The following is a 26,332-nucleotide window of genomic DNA, read 5'->3' as shown; positions in this document are numbered from 1 at the left end:
TGTGTTTTTTATGTAACTATTTATTTTACAAAACAATGATAATAAACACTGAGCTTATGAAACTCAATCTCGTATGTTCCAATTAAGTAATGATCCTCCATTAACTACCAGGAGCACTTCTTAATGATAACATTATTTTAAACCATTTTAAGCTCAATAACAGTATCAAAACGATAAATAGCTCAAAAAGCTATACTTCTGAAATTATGATAAACTCAGTGTGTGTTATCATTGGAAGCAGGCAACCTGTGATGCAATGGAAAAAAGTCTGTTGTACTTTGCTGTTGGCTGTCGTTTCATTTTTTTAAAAATCAAAGTATAAATAACTATGGTAGAGCAAAACAAATCATTTGCTAGCATTTTAGTGTTCATTCTTTATTTCTGTTTCGGAAAAATTGTTATTATTTACAAAGTTCCAAAATTTTGTTCATTATTTTACTACCATGTCATTATGTTTACTTTCGAGTATCTAATCTTGCGATGTTTCCGTCTATCAAAATGTCTTACTAAACTTATTTGAATTAACATTTATATGTTGCATGGTGACAATCTATCAAGAATGCAATATCAAACCTCTATATCTCTTAGAAACCGACATAATGATAATTTTATTATAATTATGTTTTAAATTTGCTTTTGGATGTGAGTAGTTAGAGAAGTTCAGATATTCACGTATTCAATAGATGGTGCTGTTCGTATTTTAATTCAACACTATGATGATATATGAGGTTGTTTGTAAAAGTTGCTGATCATATATAAGGATTATTTGAGCACTTTCTTTCCTCTGCTCCTGTGGTTCAGTCAGTAGTGTTAACTGAAAGAGCTTGGTTGATGCCAACGTATGTTAGCTTTGCTCGGAGTTGCAACTTGAACAATTTCAAATTTGTAATTCGCCACTTTATCTATATAAGTGGACTCCTCCTTCTCCAAGTCAGATGGCTGCAGGGGTTATAACTCTTACTCATGTATACGTATGCAAAGGTGGCTCCGGACTTGGGAAGTTGCAAAGGGGGCATAGTAGGGGTTTAATTGGAGAGTTATACTTAGAGATTTAAAATTTGCCTGGGTAAGCTCTGTGGTTGATTCCTATAGCCCGTATTTAGATAAGGAATTCGGGGCAAAATGAAAGGTTATAGAAATGACAACAACCCTTACAAAATGAAAGCGTCGTAACCTAAGTATGAACCGCAGAAACTAGAATGAAGAGGAGGGAAATAAAAAATTAGACCTCTCGAAAGTGGGAATTAAGAAAAACAATATAAGGGCTAACAAAAATCCCTGTGTCTATTTGAGAGGAAAATGTAACCTTAACCAATATAGCGCTGGTCATTGCAAGTATATTGAGAAATTTATCCCTAGAGCGGAGATTTGTTGAAATAAACTTTATTTTTTAAATATATTTATTTGAATTTTTCATGTGGATTTATATTTAAGCATATACCTTTTTCTACCATCCGATTTTTGTTCCAAAAAGTGTTCAAAAGAAAATGTTAAGGTCTTTAAGATTTTTAAATATTATAAAATCTTATTAACTAAGTACTTTCTTAGTAAACGTTTTTCGCCAGGTAAATTTGGTGTAATAATTTAAATTGTCTTATGTACGGTAGTATACGAAAAGTTATTAAAGTGAAAATGCATTAAAAACAGTATTGTTAATATGATTATGCTATGATAAATAGGAGTATCACGTAAATCAAACTAAACTAATTTAATCATTATTTCAGTTAGAAGACAAGGATGATTTATATCCAATTACCGTAAAACATGATAATGGAAAACAAGAAGTAATGTTATCCAGAATACTTACGGATGAAGCTTTTTGCTATAGCTACAACTCAGAAGATATACTGAATTATTACGGGTGAGAATGCGTTATTGCTGTATCAGGTTGTCTAAAACGTATTGAGCAGTTGGAGGATGAACATTGATAATTCATTGATTTCTTTTTCAAAATGACACTATCAGATCCTATATGCAGTATCTTGTTTTACCACCAGTGGCGGAGAACATCATACTTTGATGCCTATATAACTTCTATCGTTTCTTGTTGGGTAAAACGCGGCATGTAGATTTAAGAGTCCGCTTTGGTAACTAACATAACACTATTCGGAGAATTCTGCCGAAACAAAAACAAATGATAATCTTACTGTGCTAGGTACAGTCCGTAGTAAAAATAAATTGTAACCTTCTAGAAATGGTTCTCTAAAATGGTTCGTGGCTGTAGCCCTTCAGTTACAGTGTATAATATTATTTTTTTAAACCTGATCCCTGATTCTATAATTTTAAACCCCACTGTATAACAATAAACGGTATAATCGTCCTTTAGTATATAAATTTCTTTAGGTTAAATCTCGAATCCGTTTTGTCTTCGTTCAAATATAATATAGTTTGGATGTTTCAGAATAATTAAGTATATAAGTTTTAGGTAAATAATTTCTTTCATTTATACATTGCTTTTCTTCATAATTTCCATGTGTATGGGCATCCCATTTGGATAATTATAAAATATATATAATTATTTCAATATAATTCATATTTTATTACTTACCCAAATTTATACCAATTCGTAATCTAGTAGGTTACTTAAGACCACATTCAGCCCGAAAAGATACCCATATCCTGCCAAAATCGGGTCGTATCCAGTTTTAAGAATTTTCTATTATTTTTGTAATGCCGCAGCTTGAAATTTCTGCGTTGTGATTAGACATTAGATGTAACCTTAGTGGTCTGGCGCGTTTCTACGACGCATTTGGTACAAGAACAGTCTTCGAGTTAACATCTTTTAATTCACCGCTGTAAAAAAATGACAATATTTGAGGACACACTACTAAAGACCAGGTAATGCTAATTTAGGTAGTTAAATAAACAACTCAGGGGCAAACCAAAGTCCTGAACAATTGGAAAGCTACGAAATATGGAATCTTGTGTTGTGGTCGTCATGTTTGAAATCATACACATCTCAGGACAAATTTGAAGTAATAGTAACAGTGAATTTTGAATTTCGGTTTTGTGAGCGGAAAAAAATAAAATTGGAGACCAGATTTTTCCCGTCCTGTTCATAATATTGTTTGGAAGGGTAATTTGTAATTTGTGTAGTTGTGTTTTATTTAGTTTAATATTTTGTAAGAGAGTTAGAACATTGCAGTATTCGTGGCTTATGTATTAACGGGCTCTCAAATCAATAACATTCGAATGTACTGCAAACGCTGTTTTTGTTCTACTTTAGCTTTTATTATATACTCAGGCGAGAATTATGTTCTATGTCTTAACTTAAGTATGGAAAGGTTCCTTTACGTATCTAAATGTTGTTTTACGCATGGAGAGCTAAATGAAAAAGAAGCATGTTCTGATATTAATACAAAGTTTAGAAATATTGTATCATTAGTTATTTCAATCAATGTTTTTTTTATACTTGGTATCAAGTCTTATTATATTTGAAAGAAGTAAAACACATCTGCAAAATTTTTCCCGATTGCAAACGTTGGTTTGGAAGTTCGAACCTGGTTTAATTTTTTCCGAAGGTACCCGAAGTTGAACTTAGAAACTTTATGCCTTAAAATTGCAATAAATTGTGAAACGAAGCTATACGAGAAGGTACCTCAATCTTAACTATACATCCAAAGAAGTGACGAAACTAAACTAAATCTTTTAAGAACCGAATTGCGGTAATGGAGTAGCTTTAAATACTAATATAATATATTTTAATGACTATACGTGCGAGATATGGATCAGTTACAAATTAACAAAATTATTATACTATGGATACTTTTGAAGAAAGATAAAGCGTGCATGAACACCTAGTGAGTGAGAACATGGACACGCTAAATAAGAGATATCATTTAAAGCGACGAGAAAATAGACATGCATAGTGAATTTATTTTCAAAGACTTCAGCGAAAGAGATTCGATTTCTTGTTATAAATGTCTAATTTTAATAATAAGCTATATTTAAATTTTATAACCTGAATACTGATGTATATCTCCGAATGTTTCATGTATATATACATGCTTAACTATATGTAATTAACTTCTTTTCTTGTTTTCCTAACGTCAGTAGATGTAATAAATGTTATAAACTGTAGTTAGGTAATAGTTTTCTTCTAAAGCAATATTTAACCTATTTACCTACATAAATACATTGACAAATATGGCATGAATGTGTGAGTTAGTGAATAGTAGTTCTAGTTTTCACTAGAGGGCCTTAATATTTAGTGTAAAGTAATAAGCTTTGATATGTGTATACTTTTAATGAAACATGTGGTTAAGTACAATTCATGACATAGGTCATGAAGGTTACTAATCTTTGATTAATTTGAAACCTCCTTATAAGGCAGGCCAAAACAATGGAATAGAGCAATACCTGTTGAGTTCAAAGACTTTAAGAACTTCAGTTTGTGGACAATGAGCTTATCAACCGGGTTTTTTTCCTTAACTAACTCCAATATGATTTTGGTTCACTGGACAAGATTCAGTAAGCGGATAAAGATTACTTCATAAACCGAAACGACGAATATTCCAATCAATATATGTCACCATCTCTGCTGGGTCTAGGTAGCTCCACTAGTGTTTTTACCTGGATCCAAGTCAGAGTTGTATGAGTACCACGTGTTACAGCGAGCAGTTCAAAAAATGATTCTCAAGTAATAAAACGGGAATATAAAGTACAGCAGTACCCATTTGAATTTCTTTACTATATTTCGATGATTATCCCGTATTTTCTTCTTCCCTAATTCTTCTTTTCCTTTTCTTTTATCTTCTCTTTTCTTCACCATAGACCATTCAATATGCCTTTCTTGTAAGACTTTCTTCTTGTCTTTCACTATCTCTAAGATAATATATTTCCGTCACACAGATCTTCTTAATCCCCTTTTCTTCTTCGTGTCCTCTTTCTTCTTCCTCCTCTCCTTCTTTTACCTTCCCTTGTCCTCTCTGTATCTCTCTCTTAGTCAGTTTCTATTTTATTAAAACTGACGGAAGTCGTGACTGGGTGTTGTCGCCAGATGCACGGTCAATAAATTTAATTCGTTTTTGTCTTCGGAAGGCTGATATTCAATAATCATTATGAAATGCATATAAATATAAAATTTAGCAATTGAATTACTTCATTTATTAAAGTAAGACACCTGATGGTTGTAACGCCCCCATCCACCTAGCCTCGTCTAATCGAATTCACATGGAGAGTTTACAACAAAAAAAATAATAATTAAACAAACTGTCAATATGAACTCAGATCACAAAGCCTGGCAGAGAGGGCTTGGGAGAGGAGAATCGAGCAGTTTCGCGTAATCAACTATGCTAGTATTAGCTGGAATTGCAGATCCAATATTTCTAGTTGGAAAAGGAAACACACTAAACATAAACTTAAAGAACATGTACAACAGTGTTTCAAGTTTTAAGATAACAACTTTATTTCCAATATAAGGAGGTGTATATGAACTAAAACGTTTGAATAGCTTATATACACTCGTTTGAAATGTGCAATATACAACTATTCTAATAATAAATATCTGATGATTAAGTTGATTAAATCTCAAAAAATTTCAATTAAAACTTTACTAGTTGATTCTTATCTTCTTTAAATTTGATTTAAATTATATTTCAAACAGTATCTCCAATCAATAATTACTAATTCTCTTCAAAACTTGACTTTAACAGTTAATAATCTCTCGACGACTTTTACGACCATTAACTACTCATTGATAAATTTCTTCAAACATGAATAATATTTCTGAACTAAAATCTTACAATATTTTTAGATCTTAATTAGTTAATTTATCAAATTAATAGCATTTAAATTAATATCTGAATCAAAATCTTAATTTTCAAGCTTATGACAACTTCGAGAAAAAATTTATATATTTCTTTCGAGAAAATAATATCTAAATACGCTCTCCTTCTGACATATAGCTAACAGCTGAAAAAGAAATACTTAATTTAAACGAAATATCGGATCCGCAGGTGGTTTATATCTTGTTTCAACGATTAAGGTCAAAGTAGAAAGAATAATCGCCACAATTTCTGGGAGGAAAAATAACTACTGTTGGAAGGCAAAGGTTCGCGAAGTTTAAACCCTTTGGAAACAAACTATCAACGACCTCACAATCAACAGTTTTGACAAACACAATTACTATAAGTAAATATAATATTATTAACTCATCAGGTGTCGGAAACTCAATGGTTTACCTATTTCCTTTTTTCCTCTCGTTTGGTATTTGGCCTCTTTGACTAACTGTTGACTATGCACGTACGCAATTCTTGCTCTGTGCCAGAAATTATACTATCACGTTGTTAGAGAGGATAAATTCCAGGACAAATCTTTAGGATTGCCAGAATAAGCAGGTATCCAAACTAGCAATCTCTACGGACTCTACTAAGAAATGTCCCACACTACAAAAATTCTCTCTCATTAATAAATTTCCTTCTTTTTTCAAAAAAAGAAATATTTCAGAGAGATTAATAAGTAATGAAACAGGACCAAAATGCACAATGAATTCACTCACCAAATAGATCTGAATAGAGCGAATTGAGGGTTCACTTTGCATGCACACTTTCCCTCTCTGACTCTGTAACAAGCACAAAAATAGGCTATTTCCTTGCCAACTTCTTTCACTAACACTGTGAACTTGCTCAACACATCGTGATATTTAACTTCGCTTAACTCGCAAAGAACAAATAGTAGCAAAAGATTTTCTGGCACGGAACTTAGATTTGCCCACGTATATTCACTCACAAACATGTCCTACTTAACACAAAGCAAAGCAAGAACACGTAACCACCAAACAACTCCATCCTCTCTGGGCTAAAGTAGGGAACAAGATAACGGGTCCCTGAGTCACCGAGCCAGGTAGAGTTGGAGGGACAAGCCACGCCCACCGAACAAACACGCGCAAAACCTTTTTTCCCTCAAGTTGTCATAGCATATAGTTTCTCAGTCAATTCCTCCTTACATTATTCCTATCAAACTTTTTTATATACTTTTTTCTTTCTCCTATTTTTCTAAAATAAATACTTTTTAACAAAGAGAAAAAAATCGTTTTAAATACTGAAATTCATTTAACAATACTAGTCTTAATAGACAATATATCGCTCAAAGTACAATTTTCTTTCATGTAACCATCCATTCTTCTTCTTCCCAGGTCCAGAAGGATGGTGCGTTACATGGTTCAGTATTCACCAGTTTTAAATGGCTACCTTCTTCTAGTGTCATGTACTTGTTTTTCATGCACTTGCAATATTTGTCAACACTACATATTTGAGTTTATGTTCTCCCTATATGCAAGAGTTCGTCATATACAATGGCACCCATTTCAACTAAATGAACAGCATAACCTTCCTAGCGTCCATCTAGGCTTTGCCACATACTGTGTACTCCTCCTCCTTTTGACCAGAAATCTTCGCATGTTGCAGTCACACGTTAACGACTTTTCATATCACATGATCAATCGTTTCAGAAATTGGCTGGAATTTATCATGTTTCGATATCGATTTTCCGGTATTCCAATAAATGTTTCCGAATTTTTTCAAGTTTCATGTAAGCGTGACATAATGTTTGTAGAAAGTACTCTGTGGATAGTTTACTATTGCCTGGAGATGGATTTTCAGTTCACTGGCAATGCGATGAAACCTTGCATGCTTGTCTTCCTTCATTTTTTTTTAAAAAAGTATTACTCAATGTTACCAGGATTTCTCGCTCAGTGCGGAGATCGTCTTTGCTATCGAAATTCTCAGCACGGACGCTACTGAACTATTCTATGACCATTTTTAAATAACACTTGTCAGCCGTTAGCAAGGGAAATATCTTGGAAAAGCTGATAAGAATTGCCGCTTTTATCGAAATAAAATGGTTAAATGTAGCAGAGGTAATAGAAATTTCATCTCTTTCATGTCGTATTACTTTATGTCTGAATAGAATGCTACCACTTTTTGTCTATCTGTAATTTTAAGCTGCCAGGTGTCAGATGACGTTAGACCTATCCCGATGAGATTAAATTTAAGTACTCGGAACTATTGGTAATTTACGCCCCTTTGCGCACAAGCAGCTCAACACTATTTATGTTACGTTAAAACTTGACTATAAATGAGCAAGTGATCTTGTAGTACAGTAACTAGCTCTAATTGATATTTAAAATTATTTCCACTACCCATTAAATAAACATGTTACATGATGATGTTTACATTTGTGTGGGATTACATTTGTAAATAATTCAGTACAAAAATTGGATGTAATGAACTCGGACAGTTTTTAAAAAAATATATTGTATGTTATTTATATTTGGTTTTGTAAGAATGTACTTTTATAAATGATCATTAGCATTATATATGAGCAAAATTGGTAAACTGGAGTTTAATTTTGCTCTTGTTTTGTTCAGTAATAGTTTGAAAGCATTAACACCATTTCATTATCTTTACAAAAATAGAGAAGTTAAGTTATGGTGAGGTACCAGAGACTAAAGTTGGAGATATAAACATCGAATTTCATTACATTTCCAAATTAATTTACCTACGATATCTATATAGGTATCGACGTGTTAATACGCGTATATCTCTTGTAATTAAAATATATTTATTATTTTATATTTCTTTCAATCATCTTCTTCTGTATCTGATACGAACAATATACAAATTTGTAATTGTGTGATATAGTATATAGCACTAAGATATTCCCTTCTGGCAACAAGAGTCCTGTAAGAACATTTTGAAGAATTAATTAAAATAGGAATAAATTATTCGTCGAATTAAATCATTCTTTTACGTATTAAATTGAAACTTAATGCTATGATAACTTTATTTTACATCCAAGGGACTTGCCTTCAGCTAGTCGAAACGATCGTTGGATTACGTAGTTGCAACGCGTAGGCCATTAAAGTTTTCTTATCCTTAACACGTCCCTAATCTTTATTGGTTTTGAGATCTCGTCATATTTTATAACAGATGCAACCATCAACCTCTTATCATGTCACGCCTGTCTTCCATATCTGATTAGCACAAAGTTACTATTAAAGGATCTCGAGATATGGCCTCTGATTTTATTAGATACTCCAATCGTTTTTAATTGCCACATTAATCTTTCTTTCAAAATCAAACAACCAGAAACTACCACGTGTATTAAATTCTTTTAAATTAAAAGCCTAACTCCAAATGTCATGCTTTAACTTCAATGGATTTCTATATATTTCCATCCTATTTTATTAATTGCCTACTAGCACTACTTTTTTCTCTTCTTGGTCAAATGAGAAAACCCACTGAAACTCGTACTCTGAAACCATTGTCCTGTACTTTTTAGTTAAATGCAATAATAATAATAATAATAATAATAATAATAATAATAATAATAATAATAATAATAATAATAATAATAATAATAATAGTAATAATAAACATTAAACGTATATAATTATCCCTAATGAAGAATACATATACCAAATTTCAGTTTTCTAACACTACAAGACTTTCAAACATATTTTCTTACGATAATGATTAAGAATCTCCCCACAAACTAGTTGATTTTTCAAAAGTCCTATCTTACATCACAAATACTATGCCCTGTTTAGAGCACGCTGGATGTTCATCAATCAGGCAGTCAGTTAATTAGTTTTATATTTAGAGATTAAAGGTCTTAGATCAACTTTAACGTACCTTACCTAAAAGATTCCGAAATATGACAACCTTACTACTGTAACTATTAAAATCCCTATTCTTTTTCTTCCTTTCACCGTTCCTTGTCTTGAAAGGCGAGAAAATTTATAACGTGTAAAAAGAAAGCATATTCCATTGTTCTAAATTAAATCTGAACACCACAAAACATTCAATGTAATTAAGCAATCTTTATTCTCAACTTATTCCTTGCAGGGGAAATAGGCAATATATAGAAACTCTGAATAATTTTATAACTAGTTTAAATGAAAATGTTTAATACAACATTTTAAACCTGGAACTGTACGTGAATTCGAGATATTTCCATGTGATCTTAATAATTGCAATTCCGACCATTTTTTTCCTTCCTTTTTCTTTTGTAAGGATCATAACAGAGAAAACTGAAACATGTCTTCAAGTCATTCAAATACCAAGTCCAAACACCAAAATCGTGTATCCAAATTTAAAATATTCATTTTGTTATTTGGTTATTACAGTCATTTGGTTATTACAACTGTAAAGTCAGACTTTCCCTTATCGTCCTTTTTGCTTCCTTTGTAGGGTATATATATATATATATATATATATATATATATATATATATATATATATATATATGCATATATATATATATATATATATATATATATATATATATATATATAAGAAGCGGCTTAGTAGTTATATAATTATGTCAACACTCTAACAATGCAAAAATAAACTTCTTAAGTGTATTTCAACCTTATGCTTGGGTACTGAGCGTTCCATTTGGCACACTAAGTAAAACAGACTTATAAACCACACCTGACATTTGTGCTTAGATGTTGTGAGTACATACCGCATGTGACTTCAAAGGACTGATCATCTGTATTTATATGTCACGTCGAATTCTAAAGGTTTTAATAGGAAGTCCATATAAACTTTAAAAGTTATGCCCGCACCCATAAAACGGTTAAGAAATACAGACATTTTAGTGTATTAGTTGCCATCCCCAAATCCCGTTTCCATCGAATTTGGAAATTATCATTCTTTAGGGGTGCATTAAGTCACAAATTCTAAATTTGTCATATCTTTAGCATATATCTAATGTCAAATTATTTCAAGATATGCCCATCGCATACTAACAATTGGAAGTCCCACTATGTTTTTCCTTATCCTTCCTGTTTTATTTCCTTGTAGGGAAATATAAACAGGCACTGAAACATGAATTGTAATACTTTAAGTGGTAAAAAATAGTAATACCGAATTCCATGTCTCTAAACTAAAGGGATTTTGAGATATGGTATTCTAATTGTACTATTCATAAGTGTCAGAAGACTTATAGAATAGCATTGTTCGTCCATCCATCCACCTGTTATAGGGTAAAAGAGCATGAACGGCAAGAGAAAATATTAAATGTGTTTCCTGCTTTTCGTAATCAATTCAGTGTTCCTGGGACAGGTTCCATATCCTCATTTACCCTTCTATTCTACCCTTTATAACTAGTAACTATACCAGATATATGTAACAAACAGCCGTTTCTGTAAATGATTTAGCGACTCAACGCAACTTAACATGTCTATTCATAATACTTAAACATACCCGAAGAGTTCAATTTACTAATTATCCGGCTAAAATAATGTTTTCCGTAGAGCAATAGGGGCAAGGACACCAACAAGAAACTTTTCGGGGTCGGTTCAGCATTTGACGAATACTTTCCGTCTCTTGTGTTGAAGCTCCATTTAAATGAGTTTATAGAATTTATATGTTGTTTGGTTAAGCGCTTCGAACTGAGCGTTGATGAATCAGTTCAGTCATTCATGACTCGTTCTTGCATACAGATTTATGCTGAGAATACTTACAATATACATATATATATTGACAAGGAAATGTTATTAAATGGCTAATTTTCAATTGTATACAAAACATCACCAACATTCAAATCAATTTTAGGCATTTTCCATTTTTCAGACTATGCAATTGGTTAATATGTATTTACGGGAGACGTACCAATCAATGTCTGACACAATTAAATGCTCAGATATTAAAGAAACTTTTCTATGCGTTATATAACTATAATATAAAAACTAAGATTCACAACAGTTTTTGGAGAAAGATTGCAAGATTTTTGTAATTTACCTTGTGTAGTTATCGTTGTGTAGTTGGAGTCAAGTGCCCCTTATTACAGAACAGTACATTGATCATATTGCTGACAAGAATTATTGACAGTAATTAAAATGATTAAAATCTACCTTACAGCTATTTGCGTAGGGTATCGTTCTTTGGTTAAAATGACTGGATGGTAATTTATGCTTTTCTTATATTACGGTAAACCGAACGTGTACGCAACATACATAACGATGCTGAAAGTAACGAAAAACATCAGTTCAAGTAATCAAACAAAATTATTTCAAAAAAGAGTGTATTGTAAAGGCAGATCTAGGAATTAATTCCTTGAGTGGTCACAGAGTGGCCAGATCATCATCGAGAGCGCCGTTTCTCATGTCAGGAAATAGTATGTCAAGGAAAAGAATACAGCTGGTGTTCAGGAATAAATATAATTTCTACCACATAATGATGAATTTGTGAAAACTCGGGAGAGTAGAGTGTAAAAGTCCAGCAGGAATACAAACATTTTATACAATATTAAAGCTCGTTATCATTGTAGCAATGAACTACAATATCCTATTGCTTTCGAATTTAATTAATTGCTTTGAGTGGTAGGACGTTGATTCATCACCTTATTATAGTTTTAGCCTTAAGTATAGAGTTCATTAGCTTACTGTTTTCTACAATGCGACAAGCGTTTAACTCAAACCTCAATTAAATATTGGTGTGGTCTTTTTGATATACACTACGTGATAAAATCTATCCGGACATCCCTAAAGACAAACGTTTTTCATATTAGGTGCATTGTTCTGGTACCTACTGCCAGGTATTCATTATCAGCGACCTCAGTAGTCATTAGACATCGTGAGAAATCAGAATGGGGCGCTCCTCGATACTCGCGGCCTTCGAACGTCGTCAGGTGATTCGGTGTCACTTGTGTCAGAAGTCTGTACGCGAGACTTACACACTCCTAAACTCCCTAGGTTCACTGTGTTTGATGTGATAGCGAAGTGGAAAGATGATGGGACACGTACAGCACAAAAGCGTACAGGACGGCCTCGTCCCATGACTGACAGAGACCGCCGACAGTTGAGGAAGGTCGTAAACTGTAATAGGCAGAAATGTATCCTGACCATCACACAGAAATTTAAAGCTTCATCAGGATACAATACTAGTATTATGACAGGCGTGAGTTGAGAAAATTTGGATTTCACGTTCGACCGGCTGCTTATAAGCTACATATCACATAGATAATTGCCAAACGACGCCTCCCTTGGTATAAGGAGCGTAAACATTGGATGATTGAACAGTGGGAAAACGTTGTGTGGAGTGACGACACACGGTACACAATGTGGCGATCCGATGGCAGGGTGTGGGTATGGCGAATGTCCGGAGAACGTCATCAGTCAGCGTGTCTGGAGCCAACAGTAAGACTCGGAGGTGGTGGTGTTTTGGTGTGATCGTATCTTTGTTGGAGGGGGCTTGAATCTCTTGTTGTTTTGTTTGGCAGTCTCACAGCGCAGGCCCACATTGATGATTTAAGCACCTTCTTGGTTCCCAGTGTTGAAGAGAAATTCGGGGAAGGTGATTTCTCCAAGAAAAAGTCCAGCACCTGATTGAAAGTATGCCTGCGAGAGTAAAACCTGTCATCAAGGCTAAGAGTGGGCCAAGACCATATTGAATTCCAGGAGTACCGATGGAGGGCGCCACGAACTTGCAAGTCATTTTCAGACAGATGTCCGGATACTTTCGATCACATAGTGTATATACCCGTACTTGAAATGATGTAAACCTCCTGTAACTCGTGTAAATAAAATAACGAATGATCCTGACTAGTAGTCAGTTAGCAATGACCGTGCTAATCTGAATCAAGATTACAAAGGGTATAAATACTTTGGCATATATAGAATTTTAAGAACTGCATCTCATGACAGTAATCTGAAAGTGTGGTTTTGCGTATGAGCCTGCATATTTTGATCATACTAGTGGTTAACATGCAAAGTTACTCAATGTACTGTGTAAGAGTCAGACAACATGTTATTATATTAATGTCTTAGGTATAACAAAACTAATTGTGTATTAATTAACTAAATGACTTTAACTCAATGTCTATTTCAGTAGATATATTTCCAAATACAAGTATGTGAGGAGAAACATTTTTACAGTTCTATTTGCACTACTACATAAAGTTATTGTAACCAGAACCACATGCATTACTAATTATAAAAACTTTGACTTTGTGAGGGCGAAAGTCGTGTGTCTTTTCGAGCTGAAAACCAGTTTATTTAATTTGTTATCATATTTTGATCCGTGGCTATTAATAAGATATAACATTTACTCTTCACGAAATAAGTTAAATTTATAATCTCATTTTAGAAGCTGCTCCAAAAACCAAATGAAAAGAAAGCCATCTCTCCAGTTAGTTCCATATGGAGACAATGAAATTAATGTGGAAGGACGGTATATTCCGCTACGGACGGGATTAATAAGTGACATAATGAATCCAATAATAAAGGTAAAAGTGTATCGTTTGTTCATGATATACTAGAGTTGTTATTCGAAGATTTTTTGTTTGTCCCCCAAATATAATAATTTGTGAACTCTAAGTTGGCGTATGTGGATTGTTATAAAATAGTAAACCAATTTCCCTTGCTGTCTACTCCTTTGTATTGCGATTTAATAGCATATAGGTCTGTTTCAACCCTTGCACTCCCTAGATATTTTGTAACGCGGATTACCGAGGAAGTGTATTTTGTATCCATCTGTTAAGACTGAATTAGAAACAAATTAGAACTTCGAAAAAGAAACAAATTAGAATCCCTCAAAAAATCTACAACGATGAAGTGAACAGTACCCGGGAATAGATAAATAGCAAAATTCAGTAAAGGTGTCATATAGATGTTTACTATACTATCATCAAGAAACGACACTTCTAAATGTCAGTCACATTTCCTAACAACCGAGGAATAAAATAGCAAATTTATGTGAAAGATTAACGTTTAATTCCATTACCATAATGTATAGGTTTTAGTTAAACGTGTTGAGTAATAATATAGTTTATTTAGAATATTCAAGAAGCAAACAGAAGAATAGTTAGAAAAAGCAAACTGTGGTGGGCACAAAGTGTCCCCCGTTCGTAGTGCTAGCCAACTAGGCAACTAGGCAATACTATGATAAGAATAACTGATTTTCCTATTTTTACAACATTCTATATGTAATAGTGATTTTCTCAGAATCTATGCATTCTCACGTTAAGAATTACTGTTTTATAAGACATATTTGTTTGGTCGATAGCCAGAACGTATTTGATGGCTTGAAAAAATTACATTCCACGTTGAAATTTGAAGAAAGACAAACAAAGCTTACTCCAAATAAGAAGCTACTGCTAATATCCAAAAAGAAACAAGAGCCTCGATTAGGGCCTTTCATTTATTCCAAATTAATTTGTCAATACAGTTATCATAGCATTAGTGATACATTTTGAAATAAAAAATACCTCTGAGAAACAGAATACTTATTAGAACGTTTAATAGAAATGTTCAATTTGAATTACAAAATCTGTCACCGTTGAAACAGGAAATTTGTTCGATTATAACCAATATTCTTCTAACAATTATTAGTGTGATCATAAACTGAACGCTGATTAACGTCAAAGCAGAATAAACCAATTAAAGTTTTAAGCTAACATTTAAATTTAAAATGTTATGATTGGTAATACTATATACACTAGTAGTAATTTGGTTGATTTCAGCTGATTTTAACTTCCATTTCACCAGCGTGGTTATATGAGATGTGACCTACTGTTTATTTGAAATCCAAACCACATGAGCTCCATATGGAAAATGAATCTGGGTCTCCCACACCAAAAGCGAGTACGCTAAGAGCTTAACCACGAAGGAGCTCAGTAGTAACTTGATGCTAGTAATTAATAATCTATGCTTTTTCCTAACTTGACTTGTGCACTAAAACTATCGGTGATAATATGCTTCTTAAATGTGAAGTAAGTGTTTATGTAAACCTTGAAGTTGTAAGTGTATTAAAATTATATAAATTGTCAAGGAGTGCACACAAACTATATGCATAACTGGGTGCGTTGCTACTGAAAATGAATTCGTCGTGGAAACATATTTATAATAATGTTGTTGATTTATTTGTGGATCTTTTTCTAATTATGTGGGCTACACAAAGTTTAAATACTATCAAAGAGCTAAACATTAGTTGCTCAAATAAAATTCAAAATGTCATAAATTCCAATCATAAAACAGAAGTCACTTTTAGCGGTCACAATTCTACATGAACCATAAAACATTAAACGATGAACTTCGAACGGTATGTTCTTCGCAGAGGAAAGCTCAATCATCTACATTCTTTAAAATTCTAGAATGCCGAATTCTATCATAAGTATTTTCCACATCAAGAAATGCAGCAACACTAGGAAAGGCTTGTTTAATATATGCAATTCGTAATTCGCAAAGCTATTATTAGGTTTTGAAGTAAAGCTAAAACCACATTGAAATTTATTCAAGATAGAGCTTGACTGCAAATAACACACTATTTTCTCCTTAACTATACTTTCAAACATATTACAGCAAAGCATGGATTAAGTAATGAGTGCTAAAACTAAAAATGTGTCACAACGATCTTCCTGTTTGGATACTTTCGGGCAATTAAAATTATGCAAGTTGGGTACAGTGTTGGACATTGCACAACGTAAGACATAGATAAAATTCTTGGGCTTTATAGATCGAGTTACATAAGTCATAATAGAACTTCAGAATGAAAATGATATAATTATTTTAGTATCAACGCTACGGAACCAAACAAATTCTAATAGGTATGAGTACAAAATCGGTTAAACTCTTCAAAATATGGTACAGCTATACAAACTCAAAATTTCACCTCAAAATGGTCGCGACGTGTGTTAAGTTTATCTATATGAATTTGCAATGCAAAAATGCAAAACTTTTGAATACTGAATGCAAAACTTTTGAATACAAAATATATTGGAAAGTGATTGCACTGAATTTGACAGCACAAGAGCACCACACTACCACCTATTTGTGTTTTCCGATAGATGTCAAACACTGAACACAACGAACAGTCGTTTCCTTTGTTTAGTTTCAATATATGTTATCCATTGTTTAAATTCAATAAAGGACATTATTCATATAACGATACCTTGAGTCAATAAAGTAGGTTGAACTCTCAGAAGATGAGAGGAAGAAACGTTTATTGCAAGTAAACTATTCGAGAAAACACAAGAACAAACAATGCGTTTGGTCAAACTAATGATTCCTTGCTGTAACTGCATGATAGTTTAGTAGTAAGAATTATTATGTTTCCGTAGATACTTGTTCTTTAAATTATATATGTCTCGAATATTCGAAGGTTAAAAAGTAGCTATTGCTACAATATTACATAAAACAAAACTCAAATAATTATGATATTATAAGATTGCTATTTAGTGTTTAGTTTCTGGTATTTGTTGAAATTGGTCTGAAATGAAAACATGAATCATTTCAGTTTTACCACACACTGTTATGCCGCGAAACCTAAAATAGATGTTCCGATAAAAATGAACTAAAAAGTGGAATGAAGAAAAGCTGAAGAAAGGGGAGAAAGCTGAGAAAACCTACGAAAACGGTGTGTATCCTTTACAAACTCAGTTTGGGAGACCTGCGATCATTGGGGGACAACATACATACCAATGACGATCGTTGTACCACTGGGTCTACACATCCTCTTGAAATGGGAACATAATTTTCATCCCTGTATAAAATATGTTACCAAATCAAGTTACTTGTGTTTAAAAGTATCATATAATTTATATCATTAACAAATAATTCAACATGTTGGTACGAAATAGCAACTCTGCAATGGGAAGTCTTGCTAAAATAAGATTGCTTCGAAATCTTAATATAAGTGTACAGAAGCTAGATACACTCCATTGTTTTGATTTTAAATGTATTACATGTAAACAAGACCATTTAATAAATTTTATATTCTATTTAAACTTCAAATATTGATGTCATTAAATGTGTTTCTAAGGCATCATCTTTTGTTTATTTCAGGTAGCAACACATTCGTCATTTGACATTCCAAGAAAATACTATTCCTTTCAATTGAAGGAACCATTATTCATGTGGTTTGATATATTTCATATTACTAGTACAGAATCCGTTAAAAGCTTATTTCATTGGCAAAGAAGATGTTCGTTTTCTAACGAAAGAAAACTTACAATCTCATCAATATATACATTTAATCTATGCATAATGGAATGCAGAATGAGAACATCTCAAAGAATATGTAATTGTACACCACATGTTTATCCAAATGCAGGTAACAACCATAGTCAAAGTTATACGACGACACATTTGAACAGTGCAGCAAAATCAAATAATGCACTTTTAAAGTAATTAATTATGTAATTGGTAATTTATTTGATATGATTATTTTAATAAGAGAGAAAATATTACAATTAGCTTGTCATACTGTTTGTTTTCTTCAAAAACCAAGTATACAGATTCTTCTTGGTTTTTCATTTACAAATGTGAAATATTATGATATATATTCAATTAGCATTTCACTTATGTATGCATTATTGATAAAGAAAAATGAAAGATAACTTAAGATATCAAAATGAAATCATATATTACCTCTTTGTTAACTAGTCTATGTCTTCTTACAGATGTTCACGATATATGCGGTCCTGATAAGCTGCAATGCCTTTATAAGAATAAAGGTTCGTTCTGTTTAAATCAGTCTGAAATTCCAAAACCTATCTCTTCCAGAAACGTGACCATTACGCAAATAATTAATTCAATGATGTATGAATATACGATAATCAAACATAAAATATAGAACAAGAGAAAAGTTTGCTCAAATAGGTCGGATGGTCCAGAAACACAATCCACTATATTTTGGTAGTAAAAGGCACCTAAGACGTATTTTTAAGATTAGCTGCATTGCAGAAAATATATGCTATTCCTTTCAACATCAGTATCATGGATGAACAATATAACTCATTCTTAATCATTTGAGTAGACTGAATTTATTTGCAAATCATTAAACGGCATTGTTTCACAGTAGGAAATTTATTAGAACAAGATATAGGTCCTAGGTACTAGGTTTAGGTTTAGACATCTTCAGAATCTTGGCGTGTTTTCTGTAGTGTGCCTCATGAGGTATGCCGTAAACTAATTGTCTTACCGATGATGCAACGATCTGGCTACAAAGAGATTTTACTCACTGTGTGCCGGCGAATCGGAAAAGGTAATGATACAACCATGAATAATGTGCCAGAATTATTATTTTGTATTTTTTCTTAGAATTACTAGAAAGATTTTACAGAGAAATCAAGTGTAATTAAGCCTGATTTTAATATCTATCTTCAAAGTAAGAAAACAATCGATGGAATGAATACTCTAACTCGTACGATCCGAATTCATAACTAATACACATCAGGATTCAAGACAAGAAGTGCATTCATAAGAAGCCACATATTTGGCTACTGGGTTGGACAGTGGCGCAACAGCAATCTACAGTCAATACGTAACACCATCAAATGCACATGGTTGAACGACTAAATGCTTGTCGTTTCCTGAATAATGCAAGCAGTTTAGAGTTGGGTACGTACTTGTTTCGTGTGTGAGAATGTAGTACAAAAACCAACCTCAAGAGTTTTAAAAGTGTGTATTAGTTCTATAAGCCAAAGCTGACTGCAGTATGCTGAACCAAATATATCATATAATGGGATAACATTTCAAAACCACCAAAACGGCACTTTCATCTACCTACATAATCTCACTTCATATTACGTAATATACTAATTTATTGTGTTTTTTTCGACTGACCTTAACACTGAACTCTAGAAATTACTGTTGAATGTTTTTCTTTTTATAAATTCGAAGCACATTCTTCATGACGAAAGAGAAGTAATATTCGATAGAACTAACTGAAGACTACATAACAAACCGGACAAAAATACAATTTACAGTATAAGAATTAAAGAGACGTAACCGCATACAGATAACAGTAATTCTGACATTAATTTAGTAGGAAAATATGGAAAGAAATACTCAAGTTCTTTCTTCTGATACAGAGCAAGGAGGAAATATCTGGATAGAGTAAATAATCAATTATTATTCCTATTCATAAATAGGAGGCAACGGTGCTTGTATTAATTATCTAGGCCCGTAAGCATATTGACTTATTGTAGATTAACAGTAAAGATTGGATTTCCCATTAACCGTGCTTTTACCATTCGTCAAATACTTATCGTTAAATATTTATTGTTTCCCGTATATTTAAAATTTATTGTTTGATATTAAATATGTATTGTTTTGGGAATGTATACTACTCTGTTTGGAGGGAAGCATTGTGCAACATTCTTACTCTATTTTTGTACTGATAAAATTAGGTACGGTAATCACTCTATCCTTAAATGGACAATAAATTAAAGTCCGTGTAGTAAAATACTTGTTTAAAATCATTCAGATCAAGTATGTCCCAGAACAAGGAGATTATTGTTCAATTTCATTTTTCAAATACGCCGTAAGAAAAAGTAAAACTAGCCATTAGGGCCTAGAGTTGAATAGGATTAACCACGATTTGGCATGTATCAAAGATGCAAATATAACAGAGGAAAATACAATGACAGCAGAAAGAAATTCAGACGCTTTATTTTATTTCAAATACGCACATCAATCAGTTTGATATCTAAACGAAGAAAACAAACGAATACATGGAAATTTGCAGTAACTATGTTTCAGCAAATTATAAAATAATTATCAAATAATACTTTTAACAAATAAGATATTTACAAATATTTTTGGCTCAATATGAACAGAACACAATTATAATCAGGAAAAATTTCAATGTGTATTAAACGATATAGTTTCGTGTAGTTTATTCCAAAATAATCTGCATTCGCTATTTGTATCGAGGAATGTGAAATTCAAAGTATATAAAACAATATTTATGCCTAATAATATGTATGGTTGTGAAACCTGGACGCATACTTTCAATGTAGAATCCAATTATTTGAGAATAATATCATAATGCTAATGTTTATACTCAAGAGAGAATAGAACGGTGATCGTTGAACCTCTAAAACAATGAATTATATAATTTATACAATTTGCGTAACATTGTAAAAGTCATGAAGAAATGAAGTCACTGGTCGATAGGTCATATAGTCAGAATGGTTAAAAATAAATTCTTCCAAAAAATAACAGGCATACCAAAAATGTCATTTGTGCAGATTGGCAGACTAATATGGTTTTCGTAAAAATACTGAAATATATAGAATATAGAGTTCATCTAGGTGGGTAAGGATGAATATCAATCGAGATTGCTTCTAAATGGGAAATTGCATCTAGCTGTAAGTGCACGTTGAGATTATCGTATAATGTTAGTCTGAATATAAATATAATTGATACTATATGGCTATGATATAATATTATTGAAAACTCTAATATTCACCGAAATAAAACAAATCTTGTGGAAACCTGAAAAGATAAATTTATGTAAGAGAAATACATGAAGTGGAATCTTAGTACGAAATTGTATTAGATTGTACTTTAAAACACATCTACTTTCCGGGACAAACGAAACTTTACTACGTCACTATGTTGAGTTCAACATGGTTAATGTTTCATGTTTATGTAGAAGCTTTTATAACACTGTCATTGTTTAAGATGTGGTGCAGTCATTATCAATGAACGGTTCCCTTATATTTCCTCTCAGGCTCAAAAATTTAATTAAGGATATGTTCCTTGACAAGATAATATAATGCTTATCTTCAATCTCTCTACAAATGGAATGCTTCATGCGTCTTATTGTCCTTAATGAGCTTAGCTAACTTTTAAATATCTAAAGTATGCAATATATAAATACATATATATGAGTGGCTCATATATTCTTTATATTAAAACTATGATGGAATCAATCCAACAAGGGATGTGCCTGACCTTGAACACCTACAATTGCACAAAAATGCTCATATAGATTGTTTATCCCAGAAATAGTGAATTAAGCCTATGAATGTTGTCAAAGTGTTAGAGGCAAATTTTCAAATCGATGAATACGGAAACGTAATCGGAATCGCAGATATGTAATTCAAGAATGTGTTGCATAGTTAATAATTAAAAATACAATAGTAATTACGTAGAGATGCATGGAAATGTACTGAATAGAAATAGCGATTGTGGGGGACAGACAAAGTTCGTACGAGAAGTTAGCCTGCACAGGAGTACAACACTTTCATTTTCGGAACTAAATGAACGTTGAAGTTAAGTGAGTACTGTCTCCAATTAAAATGTCGAGATCACTTTATTGCAAGATTTTGATTTCAACATATTGAAGGACTTCTATGAAGATTATTAGAAAATTGGCTTCAACTCCTTTAACTATCCTTTGAGGTTCTATAAGTTTATCAGATGTAAATCAAGTTACAGGGTAATATTAGATTGTATGTTAATCTAAATATAAGAAACAGATTGAAGCAATTAAAAAATGAAAAGAGTATGTAATGTCACAGTTTGATACGTCAAGAATGTATATATATCTGCTGTTACTTTTGACCACGGCAAATGAGGGCACTAGCAGTGTTTAAGGAGGTTTTTCTAGACAGTTGGAAAGCTCCTCTTACTTTTATCAATTAATTTAAGGTGCAAAATGGCATTTTCCTAGAAGTATTACAACATTTGTTACAAGTTAAAACATATGAGAAAGCACAAGGGTTTGTGGGGGAATTAACAAATATGTGAAAGACAGGAGGTGTAGACAAAGAAAGTGTTTGGAACAGTGACCATAGTCAATTTGATTATTAAATTTCATCATTGTCTGCACAGCGAAAACTAAGGCTGGTGGTTGTGGTATGTGTATTGTTCTAATCCTGTCCAATCAATTGATGTTTCATTATTAATAAGTGGCATATTAGCAAACAGTCTCTATTTCTGTTTCCGTAAGCCATAAGGCACATTTAGCCCAAATCTTTCAAAGAAATTTAGAATAACATGTTCACGAAACATTTATGTGAATTCAAGAAAGTGACAAAATGACGGAAGAAAAAATGCAGAGTTAGATTGTAGATTTCCAAAGAATGATGCTAAACTCAAGATACTAAACTAAACACAATAAAATGTTACATCTCTTGTGGTGTACTTCTTTAGTCACTATAAGGTCTATTTGCGAAGGATCATTGATTTTGTTAGAATGTAATGTGAATAACCAGAATTATAGTTACACGAAAATCAATTTATTATCTAATTTTACTCTATGCTATATTATTAACCTCCGTCAGGGTAGCACAATCTATGTTACAATACGCTTCACTTAAAGCAGGTTATAATATTGACATTCTAATATCATCCTATGAAATTGTAGTTTGTATGGCCTTTGATACTGGATGGCTTCAACGCAGAAGTGCTGTTAAATGTTAAAAAGTGGACTTAAACAGATATACATTTTATGCTGTCACCACTTCATTTAAGTACCACACCTGAACTTCGTGCACTGAATAGCAGAGTATTACTATCACATCAGTGGGAAATAATTTTATTGAGAGAGCATAATTATTTTAAGCAGAAGAAAATATAGTAGCCGGTCCCAACATGGATTAGATGTGATTTAATACCATCATATCGATATTTTGTTCCTTCACGTTACCAAAGTTATTTTATTAGACCTTTCATTGCTGATCGTTCAAAAGTATCTCGTAATAAAAAGCGCAGTTTTGCATGGGAATATCTCAATGAGATGAGCGATTTGTATTCTAAGCTTATTTATCAGACTTCTGATCGTTGGAGGTCAAGCACATGCCTTGAAAGAACAAAATTTGTAACTCTCAAAAAGTGTGTCAGTCCTGTGGCCACTACGTAGTTAATATTATCTAGTGTTTATAATTAAAATAAGTAAATAAAATAGAATCGGTAATATCATGAATATTGTTAGTATCAATTTCGGAAATATATATGTTATGCGCAGACAAAACAAATACATTTTGAAAACATACATTTTTGTACTTTGTCAGATTAAAGTACAAAAATGCTTGCTCTTACGAAAATAAAACTACATACTACAATTTTGAAATTATATTTAATAAGTAACAAAAATAAAGTAATTAAACCATTGTTATCATTTTAACTGTATATAGAGAGAACAAGATCGAATACTTTACACAGAAGATTGTTATGTTGATCGACTTATAAATCTGTTTAACAGAATTCTGGCTATTACTAACAATTCCATAGTTCTATGAGTAGTGTTTTAACAAGGTTAAACAACGCAACTATATATATATGTATATATATATATATATATATATATATATATATATATATATATATATATATATATAAGTGTCTCATTACCTTTGCGCAAATTACAGTAGATAGCTTCAAATCTTTAACATATGATATTACCATATTGTATTTAGTTTTACAATAATTGAATATACATTTTCTTTTTAAAAATGTATATTAATATCCATTTTATTTTCTATTACCTTAAAACTCCAATAGATTCACATACGACCTAAGTTTATTGCATAGTTATCTTCACTTCTTTTTCAGATTCATTTGTTCTAAATGCTATGAAAAAGATGGACAATTGCAAGTGTGATTCGAATTGTGATGAGACTAACTTTATTTTAATTCAAGACCAAATTGAGGAAAGGTAATATCAATATCAATATAAGGAGATTAACGAAAATTTATATAGTGAAAAATACAATATATAGTAGAGTGTGATAATAAAGATTCATTATCACTTTAAACATGAAATGCATTTTAAAATATTACTTTCGGAACTTTTACTGCAATATTTCTTGAAAACATACATTTTTAACTAACTAACTAATCAATTCTATGTCTTATGGAACTCGGTGGTGCAATGACGTGTTCAAGAAGATCACGATTGACTAAGTCCAATTTTTATTTTATAGTCCTATATCTGCGTAATCCATCTTAATATTGTCCTCTCATGTTCATCTAAGTCTTTCTAATGGTCATTTTACCATTAGATTAAAAGTTGCTATTTTTAAATCGTTCCTACATTTTTCTTCAAGCTGCAAGACCTACCCGCCTGTGCCTCCTATCCTCAAAACGTTTGGTAAACTTCATAAATTATGAAATTTCTTATTTTGAGAGTTTCTGTATACTCCTTATCTATTCTTCTTGGATTCAGGTAGTAGTCTCTGGATTTCATTTCCAAATACATTCAGTGTGCTTCCTTCCATCAGAGTAAGAGATAATGTTTTGGAACCATACAGAACATCAATATGTGATTATTATTTTACATGTTTAAGAAACACAATCCTTCGAGGGGATAACATTTTTGACCTCAATAATTATACTCATTGTAGTTTCTTTTTTTTTGGCCTTGCTAAAACGTGTCATGTTGCCGTATGTTCACCGTTAGGGGGAGGATTTACTCTCTTAATCTCCCGTGTTGGACGATGTAAAACATTGTGTCCTACCTTTGATGTTTTATTCACTACACGAGTTTAAAAAAAACACATTGAGCGATGCTAGGTATGGCCTTGCTAAAAGGTGTAAATTTACCCTATGGTCGCCGTTTAGGGCGTGTTTACCCCATTCATTCTTCACATTGGCTGATATAAAAGCACCACTCCTACTTTTGATTCCTTTACTGTCTACAGGAGTTCCAATCAAATCCACATTTTACGTTTCAGGCTATGGCCTTGCTACAAGTTGTCATTTACTTCTATGTTCTAAGTTTATGATGTGTTTTCTCGTTCGTCCCCAACTTACCCGATTTACGAAAAATACGCAAATCAGAGTTTAATACATAGAAAACCTTGCTTGTTAGTTTCTGGAAGGCAATCTATGTTTGTTTGATCAAAAGTATACATATACTCTTTGAAGATCATATTATATTTACTTTATACTATAACCTTTCTTGTAAATCTGTTATTCGGCAGTAATTATTTTGAGGAGCTAATGAACGAAACCGAGTTACTTTTTCAAAAGAGATGTACTTTTCCAACACTTAATCCAAGCCCAGTTGTGAAATCTGTTTTTCTACTATGTTTAAAAAATACAATTTTTAGTTCTCCTTTAGAACAGCGATTCTACAATAACTGCTACTTCAAAGTGTCACGAACAATAATTTCATGATCATTCTTGCTACTCCAAATCATTGGTTCAATTCCACTTAACTTTATTGGAAACAAACTTTATCATTACTTTCTTTGCTCTACATATGCATTGCTTATAGGAACAACAATTTTAATGTTCAATTGTCATTTCTTTTAAATGTTTCAATTTACCTCAAGGAGTGAGTAATTCAAGAAGAGAGGAAATATAGAGATAACAGTTGGATGATCAATACATTCTAGTTTCATCCAAACTTGGAAATTGTGTAAACACTTCGTTTTCTTTTCCACGTTTTCTTAATAAGCACTTTGCTACGAGTTAATTATACTCACCTGCTATCTTGGTTCCCTCTGTTGATTCCTAGCTCCCGTCTTGTGTTCCTGTGGCTTACTTAGCGATTGCACATATTCACCGCACAGTCGATACTGATTCGTGTTTATTCTGAATTTTTCCGCATGTTCCACCCGCTCGCTGCACACGATTTTGTAAACC

Source organism: Thermobia domestica, chromosome 1 (assembly GCF_964235325.1).
Source record: "Thermobia domestica chromosome 1, izTheDome1.hap1.1, whole genome shotgun sequence".
Lineage (NCBI taxonomy): Eukaryota > Metazoa > Arthropoda > Insecta > Zygentoma > Lepismatidae > Thermobia > Thermobia domestica.
Note: the sequence above shows the minus strand (reverse complement) of the source record.